Here is a 17,612-nt window from a genome sequence, read left to right as displayed (position 1 = left end):
TATATATTAAAATTTATTGAAACTAAGAATTTAGTAGCACTTAAATGGCACTTACTTATAGCACTTTGTAGTTTTACTTAATTTTTGAGGAAATTGTACTTTCTTGCTTCTTGTTGTACCCTCGGTGTTGAATGCACTTATTGTAAGTCACTGTGGATACAAGCATCAGCTAAATCAAATTCGACCGGTAGTGTGGTGTATAGGGCTCGAAAGGGCACATGTTGTCCCTTCACTTTTTCGCTTTGCCGTAAGAGCCCTTCTGTAAAATGAGCGGATCAATGAAATGAAAAGTGGACAATGAGTGCTGAGTGTTTAACACGGAGTGGACAACAAAATACTTTTTCACTGAAGTCCAATCGAAGGCTAGCCTGACGTTGTCATACTCACAATTCTAGTCAGAATGTGAGTCTGATACCGCTCCATTGGGCTGTGATTATGGGGCGTGTTTCAACCGGACCAGGAAATAAATTCCTCTTCGCTCAATTGGATAGACCTACAACCAATCAGAGCAACGTAGTATCTGCCGATGTAAAGCAACGCATAGTTGTTGTCAACAGAACTCCACTGCACGCACGCTGGAAGAAGTAGAAGATCAGTAAAAACGATTTTTGCCGGGGTTGTACAAATAATTTAAGGATACACGGAGAGCTTACCAACACGATCAGCATTTTTTAGAGAAACAGTAAATGTAACAGCCCCCCCCGCTTCCCCAAACATGATGCAGCATTTCTCTACTGATGGCACACGGCTCTTTATTGGCCACTCCATCGTAGCCTTAAATACACCTTAAAACTGGAATGACATTAAGTATACGATATTTTAATCCATAAAACAAACACAAACGTTAAAATACAATAAACAAACAAATCACCACGAGACAAGTCTGATGCGTTAACGTGACATAGCGACTCCCGTTCCGCGCTACCTGCAGCAAAGTAAATGGGACCAGCTTCCTTACCTCGTGCCGCTGGCGAGGGGTGTTAAACTATAGTTTTTGAGAAATGCCGTACAGCCGGCGTCCGGTCGTTGTTCCTGCTCCTATCCTTGTGCCGGCGCTGTACGGCAGGTGTCTTATTGCACTGGTCCGCAAGCGAGGGATCTGGTGCGTCTATTAACATTGTCCGCTCCTTAAACTGCAGGTATTTATGCGAGGGGAGTCGCTACGTATAAAACTAAATAAGCCCAACACAAAATAACAGAATAAAACAGTATGCATAAAGTGGCAGGTGTAGCAGGGAGACTGTCTCACCCCTCTCTGCAGGTCGAAGAACTCAGAACAGCATCCATTCACTCTGACACGCGACTATGGGTTTTTGTATATGGTATGCTATGTATAAGTCCCAGTTCACCGTATCAAATGCTTTCTGTCCGTCAAAACTTATGAGCATTGATGTCTGCTCATTTTTCTTAGCACAGGTAATAATGTTTAGGGTTCTTCTTATATTATTAGCACCCTGTCTGCTGGGAATGAATCCTGTTTGATCCGGGTTAATCAGCGTTGTAATATGTTTTTGGACTCTTCGTGATAAAATACTTGTCAATAATTTCTGGTCATTACATATGAGGCTAATGGGTCTATATCCTTTGCAGAGTGTTGGGTCCTTTCCTTCTTTATGAATCACAGATATAATGGCCTGTGACCATGTCTCGGGGGGGTCATTCTTGGAGAGAGCGTATCTAAACACCCTGGTTAAGATCGGCACCAAATCCTTTATGAAGCATTTATAGAACTCTCCAGAGAATCCATCCACTCCTGGGGATTCACAATTTTTCAATCTTTTTATTGCATCTCTTATTTCTATTTCTGAAATTGGTGTTACCATGTTTAATGATACTTCTTATGACAATTCGGGGAGGTTTAAATTAGCTAGGAAGGTGTTAGTATTGTCTGTTATTGTTTGTGATTTGGGTTCTTTGTACAGATTTTGATAAAATGATGCAAATGCCTCTGCCACCTCCTTGGGATGAGACACTGTTCTTGCCAATGTCTGATGAACAACGTTAGAGACAGTTTGGTTGGCCTGAGCTTTACGAAGTTGGAAAGCTAGGAGGCGGCTGGCTCTGTTGCCCATCTCATAATATCTCTGTCTGGAGAATCGTAGAGCTCCCTCTGCTTTATATGATAAAAGCTTATCCAAGGATTTTCTTGCCTTCTTAGGTTCTGTGGCAGTAATACTTGATCTATTATTATTGTGTTGTATTTCTAGGAGCTTTATCTTGTATTCTAGGCTCAACTGTTCCTCTAGTCGCTTTCTCTTGAGTTGTGATGATATCTGTATGATTTTCCCTCTTATAACTGCTTTTGCTCCCTCCCATCAAATTTACGGGTTAACTTCTCCATTATCATTTGTCTCAAAGTATTCTTTTAATTGTTATCTCAAATCCTCCACTGTTTCTGTGTTGTTCAGTAGAGATACATTCAACCTCCAATATCTGAAGAAAGAGTACATGCCAAGGTCTATTTTCAGTATGATTGGGGCATGATCACTCAGAGGTATAGGTTCAATGTGACATTCTGTTACTTTATAAATGTGTTGTTGAGGAAGACAGAAGAAGTCAAATACATTCAAAAATCTCAGTTCCTCCAACACTTTTTTTCCCATTTGAGGCACTATACACTAAATTTACCCATTCCCTCCTTAATTTTATGTTCTTTCTCGGATAACTGAGTTTCTTGTAGCAATGCAATTGAGCATTTCATTTTCTTTAACTGATAGAATATTTTTTTCCTTTTAATAGGATGGTTTAGTCAATGGACATTATAACTCACTATGGTCAATTTATCCATGGATAACATGGATAACAGTACCCCTTCATTCTGTCTTTAAAAGTCAACATATATTTTCCAGAGATATACCCGTATTCAAAAAACATCTTATGTGACTAGACAAAAATAAAATTCACATGTAATATCCACCATTGTGGAAAACAAGAACACACAATCAAAACAAGGGAGAAGCAGACTTCCAAAAACCCGACAAACATAAAATCAGTCTCAACCAGGACGGAGAGTTGTGACAGGTCTCGCCGGGGGTGTGCACACAGTGCGACTAGGCTACACGCAAGTCGGACATCTTTGCTATAGCCTATAGTGCTCGCCAAAGTTGAGCGCAAAGAAACGAAAACAAGAAAAGGCTCCTCGGTCGAGGAGAACTTGTTCTTTTACATAATTTTAATAAACTTTCTATGATAAAACTAGCCAGAACATATTAATCTTACCAAGTAAGCTGAATCTTCATTTCCCTCAAAGTCTACTCACAGCCCAGTGTGTTTCCACTTGTTCCCTCGCCATCACCGCAAAGGAAGCTCCTCAAATCTGCACCGGTCATCACGTTCGCTCTGCTTGATGTTGAAGTCTCAGCCTATTCTGTTATTCCGATCCCATCAAGTGTTTGTGCCGCATCCGACAGTGTCATGAAGGTCTTAGCTCCGGACCTCAGGTGAATTTTCAGCTTGGCAGGGAACAGCGATTGAGCTTTTATGTTCTTCTCTTTAAGCTGCTTTATCACCTCCCCTACTTACTTACGTTTCTTCTGGATGTCAGACGTGTAGTCTTGGTCAAAAAAGATCTTCAGCCCTTTATATATCACTCCTCCTCGGAGTTTCCATGCTTTCCGAATGACCAATTCCTTAGTTCTGTAGTCGAGGAATCTGACGATGATTGATGTCGGGGGGCTCCCCGGGTCTGTCGGTTTCATGGTCAGAGATCGAAACATTTTGCTGTTAGGCTAGCTCATTTTAGGCTAGCCCCCCCCATTATTACACACTCCCCTTGACCAACACTACCCAACTTGTTCTTTAATAATTTAAAAAGAGTAATCAGTTTAGGACCTTGGTTTAGTGCATTTATGTTGATCAAATAAAAAATAATACTGTGTATTTCCACTCTTATAATCAGAAACCTGCCTGCCACGATCTCTGTGCTGGATAAAAATGTTCATGTAATATGAGTGAGAAAAAAAAACAGGGACTCCAGCGCTCAGGAGTACGTGCTGTTAATTCACATGCATGATCATGCATGTAAATTAACTCCAAACTATGAGAGAAGTGCAATAAAATTCCTCCACATTTAAAGGGAGAAAAAACTGTTGAATTTATAAAGACGTCAACAGTTTCATCTCCCCCTGGAATGCACCGCCCTCTAGTGGAATAATGTCAGACCTAAAACTCAAATTTGATAGGCCTTAACTGATAATGAAAAATGATGCACTAAAATTAGCTTTTATTTAGCTATTAAGAAAAGGCTCAGTGATGTGGAAGGTTTTCTCTGTGTGCTTAAGACAAACCAGTTAGGTGCAGTGCAGGTGCAGTGCAGGTGACCTGAAGTAATGTGATGAGATGCTTCTGTATAAAGTACATACCAGCATGAGCCTCAGCCATTCTCGAATATAGTGAGTGAATGGAATTACTAAATGACTGGTGTAAAGTTTGCCAATTGCTATTTCCATTCCATGCTAGTCTACCTGATATTACCACCCTACTACTATTCAGAGGGAACTGTATATTATGGCAGAGCTTTAGTGACTTTATATATTTTACAAAGAAAATACACTGATGCATATTTACTACATGATTGTTGTAGACACAGCTGTTCACAACTGCTGTACCTCAATCAACTACCACGATACTATGCTGCTTACAACGTATGCATCAGTAATAATGACATATAATAGTACACAAAGTTTCATAAAACATAATGCTAAAAGTATTTTTAATTTGGTGACATTTCCACAGTAGACATTTGGAGAATTTTTTAAAAACATTCTTGAAAACTCCTTCCTTTGAGTGACAGATATAAATATTCCACAGGACTATAAGTCACAGCAGTTTTCCAACACCTTTGTTTACATTGTTAATATCAAGTTTTCAGTTTGATGTAATGATTTCTCCAGTGGACTTGATTTATATAACACAGAATACATGACAGATTGGCAGGATAAAGATTCAACACCAATGCAATGTGTCCAATGATATAATGATTGATCAACTTTATGAGGTCAGAGTGGGTAGACATAGGCTTATCGTATGTTCTTCTGATGCAGCAGTCAGACTGATTTTAAAACTGAGAGAGATTCATACAAAATGTCATTCACTACACTTGCTATGTGTCTGCAGCTCCTACACTACCCACCTGTAAATTTTCTGCACCATTCTTCCCTTTCATATCAGGATTACCCTACCAAATAACTGCCAAGGTCAAGGGGCACAGAGTCTGATTAATGCTCAGTGTGTCAGCGTTCTTTATATTTATTTATTTATTTTACCCTAACCCTAACCCTTTATTTCATAATCCGAGTTACAATTATATTACAGATAACAGCATTTTTTTCTTCTTGATACCACTGGATTACTGTATAAAGTAATATATATATATATATATATATCTATGTAGTCATCTTTGAGGGGTGACAATATAGGGTTAAAAAAAATCAACTTCATTGACTTGTGCAATTTTTTACAAGTAATCCAGTGGTATCTATCTATATATATATATATAGTTAGCCCTCTCCCACATGGATAACAAAGATGCCTACATCAAGATGCTCTTCATAGATTATAGCTCTGCTTTTAATACAGTCCTCCCCCACAAGCTCACGAGCAAACTGCAAAACCTTGGACTCTACTCCACACTCTGTGACTGGCTGTCAGATTTCCTCACCGACAGGCCGCAGTCAGAATTGGAAACATAACATCAAACAGCCTTGTGATGAAGACGGTACCCTGCAAGGATGTGTTCTCAGCACTGTGCTCTACACACTGTTCACACACGACTGTGTCACCTCTCACAAGGACAACACCATCCTGAAATTGGCTGATGACACCAGAGTCATCATACTTACAACTGACGGTGTGGAAACAGAATATCGACATTGGGTGGCAAGTCTGGTGACATGGTGTGAAGAGAACAATATCACCCTCAACACGGACAAGACCAAGGAAATGATCGTGGACATGCGAAAGGAGAACTCATCGGCCACTGTTCAGCCGTAGGCTGGAGATGGAAAGGGTGAGCAGCTTCAAATTCCTGGACGTCTACATCAGTGATGACCTCACCTGGAGTCTAAACACCACCCAGCTGGTCAAGTAAGCACAACAACAAGCGGCTGTATTTCCTGAGTAGGCTGTGGAAATTCGGCATGTCACCAAAGATCCTCAGTAAGTTTTACAGCTGCATCATTTAGAGCACCTTGACCAGCTAGCTGCATCACCGTATGGTATAGGAACACCACTGCAATGGGCCGCAAGCGCCTGCAGAGAGTGGTCAAGACCGCTGAGAGGACTCCACCCACCCCCAACACGGACTGTTCACACATCTGCCCTCTGGTAGAAGGTACAGAAGTATTAAATGCAGGACGTCGAGACTGAGGAACACTTTTCGTCCAACTGCCATCAGACTGTTAAACACTCACTGGCCCTCACATCTACCAGGACTCCACAAAAACACACAGATCCTTCACTTCGCCAGGAGCAGACCCTGTACCCGCCTTCTGAGTGAGAAGGGGACGTATTCTCCTGATGTTGTGCAGTAAGTATCTAAACTAGCAGGTTGTTAGAGTAATTATGGAACCTCTTGCCCACTAGTCTAAAACTAGAGACTAACAGCAACACTTTTAACAGAGAACTAAAACAACGGCTCAAATCAAATCAACAGTGCTCACACAAATAATTTACAACTGGTTATTGTTTGATCATGCTGCCTTTGTTCTCTACGTAGCCTATATATATATATTCAACTCATTATATTGCTGCTCTGTACTCTACTGTATACTGCATTTTTACTCTTTTTAATTATCACTATCAGTTTTTTATCAGTATTTGATCTTGTTTCTGTCTTGTTCAGTTTCTTTTGTTGTTTTCAAAAAGCCTCCTGTGGACAGGTGTTGTAAACTAGCATTTATGCTAATACACTGTAAACAATGCATCTGGTTCGTCCAATGACATTGTCATGTCCATGTCCAAATAAAATCTACTAATGTTGGCAGTATTGAATGGTTGACTGTCGAGTGTCGTACCCAGGTTCCTTGCAGTCTGGGTTGGGGTTACTTCAGAGTTGTCAATGATGATAGTAAGGTCAAGGGTGGGAGAGCCTTTCCCTGGAAGGAAAAGTAGCTTTGGTCTTGTCAAGGTTGATTTTCAGGTGGTGTGGTGACATCCACTGAGAGATGTCAGTCGGACAGGCAGAGGTTCGTGCTGCTACCTGTGTTTCAGATTGGGGAAAAGAGAGAATTAGTTGGGTCTCATCTGTGTAGCCGTGGTAGGAAAATCTGCGTGTAAATGACAGTGCAGAGAGAAGAGGAGGGGACCCAGTATTAGCATCGCTACACTCGCTTCCAGTTAAATCTAGAATAGAATGTAAAATTCTTCTCCTCACCTTCAAGGCCCTTAATAATATAGCGCCTTTTTACCTTAAAGAGCTGTTAGTACCTTATAAACCCACTACAACACTCCGCTCCCAGAATTCAAGCCTACTTGTCGTCCCTAAAGTCTCTAAAAGTAGAGTAGGAGCCAGAGCTTTCAGCCATCAAGCCCCTCGGCTGTGGAATCATCTACCACTTTCAGTTCGGGAGGCAGATACCATCTTTTCATTTAAGAGTAGGCTCAAAACTGTGGTGATTCTGTTGTTGTTTGTGTTGTCTTTGTCTCCCTCTCCTGTTCTGTTCCTGTCCTGCAGGTGGTGTCTGTGGCAGGGGGTGTGGCTGGCTTCCTCACTTCAGCAAACAAGGCACACCTGCAATCACTCACCCATCATCCACTCCATAAAAGCCTGGTCCCGACTCCACTACTCTGCCAGATAATTCCGTCTTGTTCGGTAGCGTACCCATGACGACCTCTGATTCTCGCCCTTCGTATTTTGTTTCGTATTTAACCATTTAGTGTTTTCTTTTGTTACACAGACTCCTCGGTGTGCCTTGTTGCTGCTCCTCGGTTTTTTTTCGCTTTCCCTCCTGCGTTTTCCCCCCTGGATTATTCGGCCAGCCAGCACCCTGCCTCCACAGCCTGCCTGCTCTATTTTCTGGTGTTAAAATAAACCTCACTCAACACTAGACTGCTCTCTGTGTCTGCTTTGGGGTCCAACCAAAGAACCACCCGTAACAGAATTATCTGGCCAAAATGGACCCCGCAGACGCAGATAAATTTAGACAAGCTCTTTCGAACCACGGAGTTCGCATGGGTCAGCACGAGACGGCTCTACAAGAGATTATGGAGACGCTCCAGAATCTCTCCTCTAATGTGGCACAAGTCGGTGGCCGCTTGGACCAGCTGTCTACTCACCTCACCACGACGGTTCCCGTCCACCTTCCAGCTCCGGTTCCAGCTCCTGCTCCTGTACCACCAGCTCTTCCCATCGCTCATTCTGCACAACCCCGGGAACCCTTCATCCCCACGCCCGTCAGGTATTCAGGAGAATTAGGGACATGTAGACAATTTCTTCACCAGTGCAGTCTCGTTTTTGATCAGCAGCCACTCACGTATTCCTCAGACCAGTCGCGGACCGCCTTTGTTATGAGCCTCCTGTCGGAGCGCGCCGCGGCTTGGTCTGTTGCCATATCACACGCTAACTCCCCCATCTGCGATTCCTTTCAGTCATTCTCCGCCGAATTTCTCAGGGTTTTCGACCATCCCCTACGTAGCAAGGAGGCCAGCAGTCGGCTCCTTTCGCTACGCCAAGGGCAAAATTCAGTTGCAACTCACTCCATAGATTTCCGCATTCTCGCAATCGAGAGCGGGTGGGATGAGCGGGCCCTACAGGCAGTTTTCCTCCGGGGTTTGCGGGAGGAGTTGAGAGACGAGTTAGCGGCACGGGACGAGACCACCTCTCTGGATGAGTTAATTTCTTTAGCTATTCGTTTAGATAGCCGGCTCCGTGAGAGACGTAGGGAGAGATCAGAGAGAGAGAGACACGCCCCTCCCGTGAGACAGACAATGAGCTCTCACCATCGGGGTTCTCCGGAATCTTCTCGTCCGCCATCCCCTCCCCACGGGACTCCTCCGCGGACAGCCTCTTCTCCTCTCTGCCCCGAGGAGCCCATGCAACTAGGACGGATGAGGCTCACTCCCACGGAACGTCAGCGTCGTCGCCTCCAGAGGCTCTGCATGTACTGTGGGCAGGAGGATCATCAGATGGCTCATTGCCCTGCACTGCCAAAAGGGGGGGCTCATCAGTCACCGGAGGGGCGCTGGTGAGCCACTCATCTATTTCGTTGTCCTCTCCTCGCCTGCTAATTAAGGGCACCGTGTCATGGTCGCAGGTTTCCCTACCCCTGTCCATCCTTATTGACTCCGGTGCAGATGACAATTTTATTGACTCTGACTTGATTATGCAATCCCACATTCCCTCTGAGCCTCTTCCTCAGCCCAAGGATGTGTTTGCCCTTGATGGTAGGCTCCTGGCTCGTGTCACTCACCGCACTGTTTCCATTTCGCTACTACTCTCCGGTAACCATCATGAATCCATATCCCTGTACATTATCCCATCTCCCACGTCTCCGCTAGTGTTAGGTCTCCCTTGGCTAAAGCTCCATAACCCACACATAGACTGGTCCACTTCCTCCATAACCAATTGGAGTCTTTTTTGTCACTCCCACTGTCTGCATTCTGCCATTCCCTCCAGGCCAGCCACCACACCATCTCCACCCAAACCGGTCGATCTCACCTCTGTTCCCTCTGTTTATCACCATCTCCAAGATGTGTTTAGCAAAGATCGTGCCTTGTCCCTTCTCCCTCATAGACCCTATGATTGCTGCATCAATTTGCTTTCGGGCGCCCCCTATCCGTCCAGTAAATTGTACAATCTGTCCAAACCCGAGAGAGACGCCATGGAGGCTTATATCACAGACTCGCTCAAAACCGGCCTCATTCGACCCTCCTCTTCACCTATGGGAGCTGGCTTTTTCTTTGTAGCCAAGAAGGATAAGTCGCTCCGCCCCTGTATCGACTATAGAGGATTAAATGACATCACTATTAAGAATAAATATCCCCTTCCCCTGATTGACTCAGCCTTTGGGCCCCTACACGAAGCAACCATCTTCACCAAATTGGATCTTCGTAATGCCTATCATCTGGTCAGAGTCAAGGAAGGGGACGAGTGGAAAACCGGCTTCAACACTCCGTTGGGACATTTTGAATATCTTGTAATGCCTTTCGGTCTCACCAATGCACCTGCTGTTTTTCAAACACTTATTAATGATGTGCTTCGGGATATGTTGAATAGGTTTGTTTTTGTTTATCTAGATGACATTTTGATTTTTTCACGTAATTTCAAAGAACATGTTCAACACGTTTCACTGGTGCTTAAAAGACTTCTCGAGAACAAACTGTATGCTAAGGCTGAGAAATGTACGTTTCATGTTTCGTCTGTAAGTTTTCTAGGGTTTATTGTGGAGAAAGGGCAAATTAAGACCGACCCTGCCAAGGTTCAGGCAGTGGCCGAATGGCCCACTCCTACATCAAGGAAGCAACTACAGAGGTTTCTAGGATTCGCCAATTTCTACCGTAGGTTTATCCGTGACTATAGCAAAGTTGCCACACCTCTGACCAAGTTAACTTCAGTTAAGATCCCCTTTGATTGGTCGCCGGCAGCAGAGGCGGCGTTTGCTAAACTAAAGTTTTTGTTTTCCTCTGCACCAGTGCTTGTCCATCCTGACTCTGCTGTTCAGTTTGTGGTGGAGGTGGATGCTTCGGACTCCGGTGTGGGGGCGGTTCTTTCTCAGCGAACCGCCTCTGACCAGAAGCTCCACCCCTGCGCCTTTTTCTCCCGCCAGCTCTCCTCGGCGGAGAAGAACTACGATGTAGGAAACAGGGAGTTATTAGCGGTCGTCCTGGCCCTCCAGGAGTGGAGGCACTGGCTTGAGGGCTCTATTCACCCATTCATAGTCTGGTCTGACCATAAAAATCTCTCCTACCTTCGCTCTGCCCGTAGGCTGAACTCACGCCAGGCTCGATGGGCCTTGTTCCTGGGACGCTTTAACTTCAGTCTAACCTTCAGACCCGGTACCAGGAACATCAAACCAGATGCTTTGTCCCGTCAGTTCGCCCCTCCGGTGGAGGATGCTGCGGGGAGTACCATCTTACCTTCCTCCTGTGTGGTTGGAGCAGCTGGGTGGGAGATCGAGGGAGTGGTCCAGGGAGCCCAGAAGGACCAACCTATTCCTCATGGGTGTCCACCTAACCGTCTGTTTGTTCCTCCAGCTGCCAGATCCGCAGTTCTCCAGTGGGGGCATTCCTCCAGGATTTCATGCCACCCTGGTTCCCACCGGACTTTGACTCTCATACAACAACGTTTTTGGTGGCCCTCGATGGCTGCAGACACTAAGCTGTTCGTTTCCGCCTGTTCTGTCTGCGCCCGGAGTAAGGCTTCCCATCAGGCTCCTGCCGGCCTGCTCCGTCCCCTGCCCATTCCCCACCGGCCGTGGTCCCACATCGCCGTCGACTTCATCACGGGCCTGCCGCCTTCGGAGGGAAACACGGTTATACTTACCATCGTTGACCGCTTCTCCAAGGCGGTACACTTCATCCCCCTGCCGAAGCTGCCATCCGCCCTCGAGACGGCCACTCTTCTGGTGCAGCATGTGTTCCGTCTCCATGGCATCCCGGTAGACATTGTATCAGACAGGGGTCCGCAGTTCTCCGCCCGTGTTTGGAGAGCCTTTTGCCAGGCGCTGGGGGCGTCGGTCAGCTTGTCGTCTGGTTACCACCCACAGACGAACGGCCAGACAGAACGGGCAAATCAGGACCTTGGGGCGGCTCTGCGTTGCGTCTCATCCCGCCATCCGGCTTCCTGGTCCACCCACCTCCCCTGGGTAGAATACGCCCACAACTCCCTGGTCTGCTCCGCCACAGGGATGTCCCCGTTCATGGCTGCCAACGGATACCAACCTCCACTCTTCCCAGCTCAGGAGACGGACGTGGCAGTACCCTCGGTGCAGGAGCATCTCCGGCGTGCTCGTCGAGTCTGGCGTGAGGCCCGGGCAGCCCTCATCCGTACCGCTGCTCGCAATCAGAGAGTAGCGGACCGTCATCGTACCCCGGCCCCGGATTACCAACCCGGTCAGAGAGTATGGTTATCTTCCCGGGATTTATCACTCCAAACAGAATCCCGGAAACTCACACCCAAATTTATTGGCCCGTATGAAATTGACCGGGTTATTAACCCCTGTGCTATGAAGCTTAAGCTTCCCCCCTCTCTTAATATCCACCCAGTTTTCCATGTCTCTCTCCTCAAGCCAGTGTCTACCAGCCCGCTAAGCCCTCCGGCCGAGCCCCCGCCACCCACCCGGAGCATTGATGACCACCCTGCCTATACGGTTACTAAGATATTGGACGTACGTCGGCGAGGCAGGGGGTTTCAGTATCTGGTGGATTGGGAGGGTTATGGGCCGGAGGAGCGGCAGTGGATTTCCCGCTCCCTCATTCTCGACCACACACTCCTCCATGATTTTTATTCTGAGTTCCCGGACAAGCCGGGTAGGCCACCAGGAGGCGTCCCTTGAGGGGGGGGGTACTGTGGTGATTCTGTTGTTGTTTGTGTTGTCTTTGTCTCCCTCTCCTGTTCTGTTCCTGTCCTGCAGGTGGTGTCTGTGGCAGGGGGTGTGGCTGGCTTCCTCACTTCAGCAAACAAGGCACACCTGCAATCACTCACCCATCATCCACTCCATAAAAGCCTGGTCCCGACTCCACTACTCTGCCAGATAATTCCGTCTTGTTCGGTAGCGTACCCATGACGACCTCTGATTCTCGCCCTTCGTATTTTGTTTCGTATTTAACCATTTAGTGTTTTCTTTTGTTACACAGACTCCTCGGTGTGCCTTGTTGCTGCTCCTCGGTTTTTTTTCGCTTTCCCTCCTGCGTTTTCCCCCCTGGATTATTCGGCCAGCCAGCACCCTGCCTCCACAGCCTGCCTGCTCTATTTTCTGGTGTTAAAATAAACCTCACTCAACACTAGACTGCTCTCTGTGTCTGCTTTGGGGTCCAACCAAAGAACCACCCGTAACAAAAACCTTCCTTTTTGATAAAGCTTATAGTTAGAGCTAATTAGTGCGGAAGAACGTAACTTTTTCTATTTTATGACACATGACACACGGAGCTTCTCTTTCCAGCTTCTCCTTCCTCTTCTCCATCCCTATCCCCCTTCCCCGGAATCCCTTTGCTTTATCACCCGCAGATCCAGGGCCTCTGTGACTGCACCATGGATTGCGGTTTGTGGATCGTGCACCGGGGGTCGCAGTGTTGGATCCAGTGTGGCGGATTCTGAGTTATGTGGGCTGATCGTGGTGCTGGTGGCGGACCCTGTGTCGCGTTGGCATTGGGCACGGGCGGTGGACCAGGACAGCGGTGGTGGCTCGTGATGGGTCCTGGTGGGTGGCGGTGGACGTCGACTGAGGACTGGAGTGGCGTCTGTTCTGGATGGTGGATCGTGGTCTGGATGGTTGCTGACCATGGACTGTGATTGCAGCGGGACTGCTTGGCATGTCATGTTGGGGTTGTCCTTCGGGATGTCTACCCTCATCAAATGCTGCTAGAGACTTTAATCTTTAATCTTGAAGACTTTAATCTTGATGATGTTTTCCTGCACGTGGCATCTATTGCACTTCTGTCCGTCCTGGGAGAGGGATCCCTCACATGTGGCTCTCTCTGAGGTTTCTACGTATTTTTACCCTGTTAAAAGGGTTTTTAGTTAGCCTGGATGCCAGACGAACTTAGCCCCGCCCACAACATTTTTGGTCGGGCAGTTCGGTCTGGAGTCGCTCCATTGGGAAAAAATTATGGCCCGACCGGGCCAATCAGATTGTCAGGGCGGGCTTTATACGATGATTGACAGATGATCAACGGTAACGTAATCAACCACGTCATCAAAGTGCCCTTGGGTTGAATTCGTTTTAAACAAACATGCCTGCCGCTGGCGAGCTGAGATGTGTAGATGCTGCCATTGAGTCTGTTTTATAAGAAATCGACAGCGCATTCATTTTGAAAGAGGAACACAGAACGTGGAGGCGACGCCAAAGCACCGCGCTAATCCCTATCGCCCCGGCGCTTAGCTATTCACAACGGACGCTGAAGCGACGCTCAACCGCCGGGCAGCGCTAATAATATCACCCGTTGATCCAGTAGATCGCTGCACGGCTTTGTGCGTCCGGTGAAGCGTCCGGTGTGAACCCGGCGTTAGTAAATAACTCACAATGCGTTGCTTAGCATACGTCACATACTACGTTGCTCTGATTGGTTGTAGGTCTATCCAATTGAGCGAAGAGGAATTTTACTTCCTGGTCAGTTGAAACACGCCCCATAATTTTTTCCCAATGGAGCGACTCCAGACCGAACTGCCCGACCAAAAATGTTGTGGGCGGGGCTAAGTTCGTCTGGCATCCAGGCTAGTTTTTAGTAGTTTTTCCTTACTCTTGCTGAGGGTTAAGGACAGAGGATGTCACACCCTGTTAAAGCCCTATGAGATGAATTGTAATTTGTGAATACGGTCTATACAAATAAAATTTGATTGATTGATTGATTGACCCAGGACGGAACCTTGAGGGACCCCAGTAGTGAGAGGACAAGGTTTTGGTACATATCCTCTCCAAGTTACCCAGTAAGTGCGGTCATTGAGATAGGATGAGAGCAGAGCCTGAGACACCCAGATCCTGAAGGGAGGAAATAAGGATCTGGTTTTTCACTGTGTCAAATTGGGACAGAGGAGAGAGAGGCTGCTGTTGCCGTGTAAAGTAGCTGAGTGACAGCAAGGAGGGCAGTCTCAGTTGAGTGGCCTGCCTTGAAACCAGACTGGTGAGGATCAAGAAGGTTGTTCTTATGAAGATAGGAATTACTACACACTCATAGTCCATGACACAGCAACCAACAAACTCGTCTTAGTCGACATGCAGTGCTTTCTTTGGAAACATATCTTCATACTAAAAAATAGCATATTGTACAGCAGTGTCCTGAGGTTGTGAAACATCACTGACTGATCCACTTATACATTGTTTTGACTGATCCATTCAAACAGCGATAAAATGTACCACTATGCTCAGCGGAATGTGAATGTGTGCTTTTTTACAAGGGTGATAAGTGGTCTTAGCCTGGATGTGTTGAGATATCTATGTTTCTCTGGATTTTGTGATTATATTTTACCTATATCCTGTGAACAAATATTAGCTGTTTAATCCATATAATCTATAATGCTACAACTGTTTCTTATATTTGGAATGATGTATATCTTTTTGACTCAGACGCAGGGTCAGGCCCAGAGCACGACCACTGAAAGAGCAGGTATCAATCTGAATGCCAATCTGACCCAAAATACAATTCGGAGAAAAGTGTGTGATGGAAATTCATTGTATCAGCCAGAACTAATACAATGAGGTGCTTCATGAAACGTGGTGAGAAAAAGATATGAAATCCTCCTGAAATGCTTAATCTGCTGGGTCTCTCCACTGTAGCAAGCTCCCTGTTTGCCAAGGCCACAGTAGTGGGACACCTGGTCAGTTGAAAGTGATGTGCTTGCAAAAAACTGCACTTTGAGGAAACAGTGTACATCTGGCCAATGGCTGAATTCCCTCAGGGAAAAAGAACCGCCTCTGTGCCCACCCTGTGTCTGATTATATATACTGTGGATTTAGGATTGAACGGGGCTTCTTCTCGACATGATCCAGTGAACCTGGTGACGTGTCCGGCAGAACCCCAGAGACTCTCTGTAAGTATTTCTTTATTTTACAATAAATGTTCAATTTCCAGAACTTCATGTATAAGTGTCTAATTATTCCTTCTCAAATCCTGGATCAACCAACACGTTTGTAAAATCGCCGGAGGCGAGGTCAAGTTTAGTGCCTGGCGACGACAGATGCCAGACGAACTTAGCCCCGCCCACAACAGATTTGGTCGGGCAGTTCGGTCTGGGGTCGCTCCATTGGGAAAAAATTATGGCCGGACCGGGCCAATCAGATTGTCAGGGCGGGCTTTATACGATGATTGACAGATGATCAACGGTGACGTAATCAACCACGTCACCAAAGTGCCCTCGGGTTGAATTCGTTTTCAACAAACATGCCTGCCGCTGGCGAGCTGAGATGTGTAGATGCTGCCATTGAGTCTGTTTTAGAAGAAATCGACAGCGCATTCATTTTGAAAGAGGAACACAGAACGTGGAGGCGACGCCAAAGCACCGCGCTAATCCCTATCGCTTGGCTGTTCACACCGGACGCTGAAGCGACGCTGAACCGCAGGGCAGCGCTAATAATATCACCCGTTGATCCAGTAGATCGCTGCACGGCTTTGTGCCGGTCACACCGGAGGCTGAAGCACCGCGCTGCGCCAAGGCTGCCTCGCGGTGCTTCAGCCTCCGGTGTGACCGGCACAAAGTTTTAACATGGGAGTGGATGGGAGCCAGCTGTTATTTAAGGCTTGGCGCTGCGCTGAAGCGTCCGGTGTGAACCCAGTAAATAACTCACAATGCGTTGCTTAGCATACGTCACATACTACGTTGCTCTGATTGGTTGTAGGTCTATCCAATTGAGCGAAGAGGAATTTTACTTCCTGGTCAGTTGAAACACGCCCCATAATTTTTTCCCAATGGAGCGACTCCAGACCGAACTGCCCGACCAAAATGTTGTGGGCGGGGCTAAGTTCTCTGGCATCCAGGCTAAAGGGGTCTTGAATTAATGAAAGAATTTTAAAAAAAAATTTAAACCAGGGGGAAGAACAGTTGTTTCATTGGATTCATGTGTTATCGTGTAAAATTGACAACGCTCATGTCCAGAGACAGAAAATTATAAAACATGCCACAGGTAATGTGTTTGTGCGTCTGTGTTGCTCGCTCATTAATTTCACTTGACTCCTCCAGGCATGTGTGTTTTATTCCATCTTGAATTACTACTGTTACATTTTTCCAAACGTTATAATTGGGTTATTTTGTTGTTATGATTGTTGAGTGACTGTTAGAATAATTGTTGACTTTGTAACAGATATGGTGCTGTACATTTTTCTGTATTTTTTACCCACACTGCGTCCTGTGTTATTTCCGCTACAACACTGATGGTTTTGTCCAGAGAGAGAGGAGTGTGAATTTCTGTGGGAGGGGCCATTCAGCTGTCACTCTCCTCCCTGGCTGCATCAAGACACGAGCATGAAGATGGAGCAATACCGGAAGTCGGGCCAATGCGCCTCTAAAAAAAAAACATACACCACTGGTTTTTAGGGCAACATGAGAAGAAAGTAGGAGTAAAGTAAAAGCAGTTTATTCTGAAATCATTTAAAAGAGAATCCTGGTCGCGTACAGCCTTCGTCCTGACACCGGGCTCGCTGCTCGCTCTCAGTGCGTCTAGCTTGCCGTCGGTGACACCCTCCCAGGGCATCGGCGCGCGCCTCGTCGCTTCTGCCATTGCGTTGGTTGGTTCCTGGAAAATATTGCTTCACACTCACATGGAACCTCCCACCACTGTAACAGCTGCATCAAGCCAGTCGAGCACAGGCAAGAAGCACCGGAAAAGGCGCTATGCCTTCAGAGTAAAGGGAGAGAATGTGACACGATCGGCTGGAATGGACGAGTATCGGAGGGATTAGAACAGGATTCACTCGACCTAAAATATCTGATAGAGAGGAACGTTTCAACAAAGAAGACACAATGC

At 46.4% G+C, this 17,612-nt stretch overlaps 1 long non-coding RNA gene across 1 annotated transcript; it reads right to left on the bottom strand.

Annotated features, from left to right (window-relative positions):
- Positions 1-4,694: 4,694 nt before the first annotated feature.
- Positions 4,695-17,360, bottom strand: LOC128457615 (uncharacterized). Its single transcript, XR_008341944.1, has 3 exons — positions 17,262-17,360; positions 16,987-17,150; positions 4,695-7,198 (listed from the first exon to the last, which is right to left on the bottom strand). It is a non-coding gene; the product is annotated as an uncharacterized LOC128457615 (long non-coding RNA).
- Positions 17,361-17,612: the final 252 nt, after the last annotated feature.

Source organism: Pleuronectes platessa, chromosome 15 (assembly GCF_947347685.1).
Source record: "Pleuronectes platessa chromosome 15, fPlePla1.1, whole genome shotgun sequence".
Classification (NCBI taxonomy): domain Eukaryota; kingdom Metazoa; phylum Chordata; class Actinopteri; order Pleuronectiformes; family Pleuronectidae; genus Pleuronectes; species Pleuronectes platessa.
This window is presented reverse-complemented; position numbering and strand designations above follow the sequence as displayed.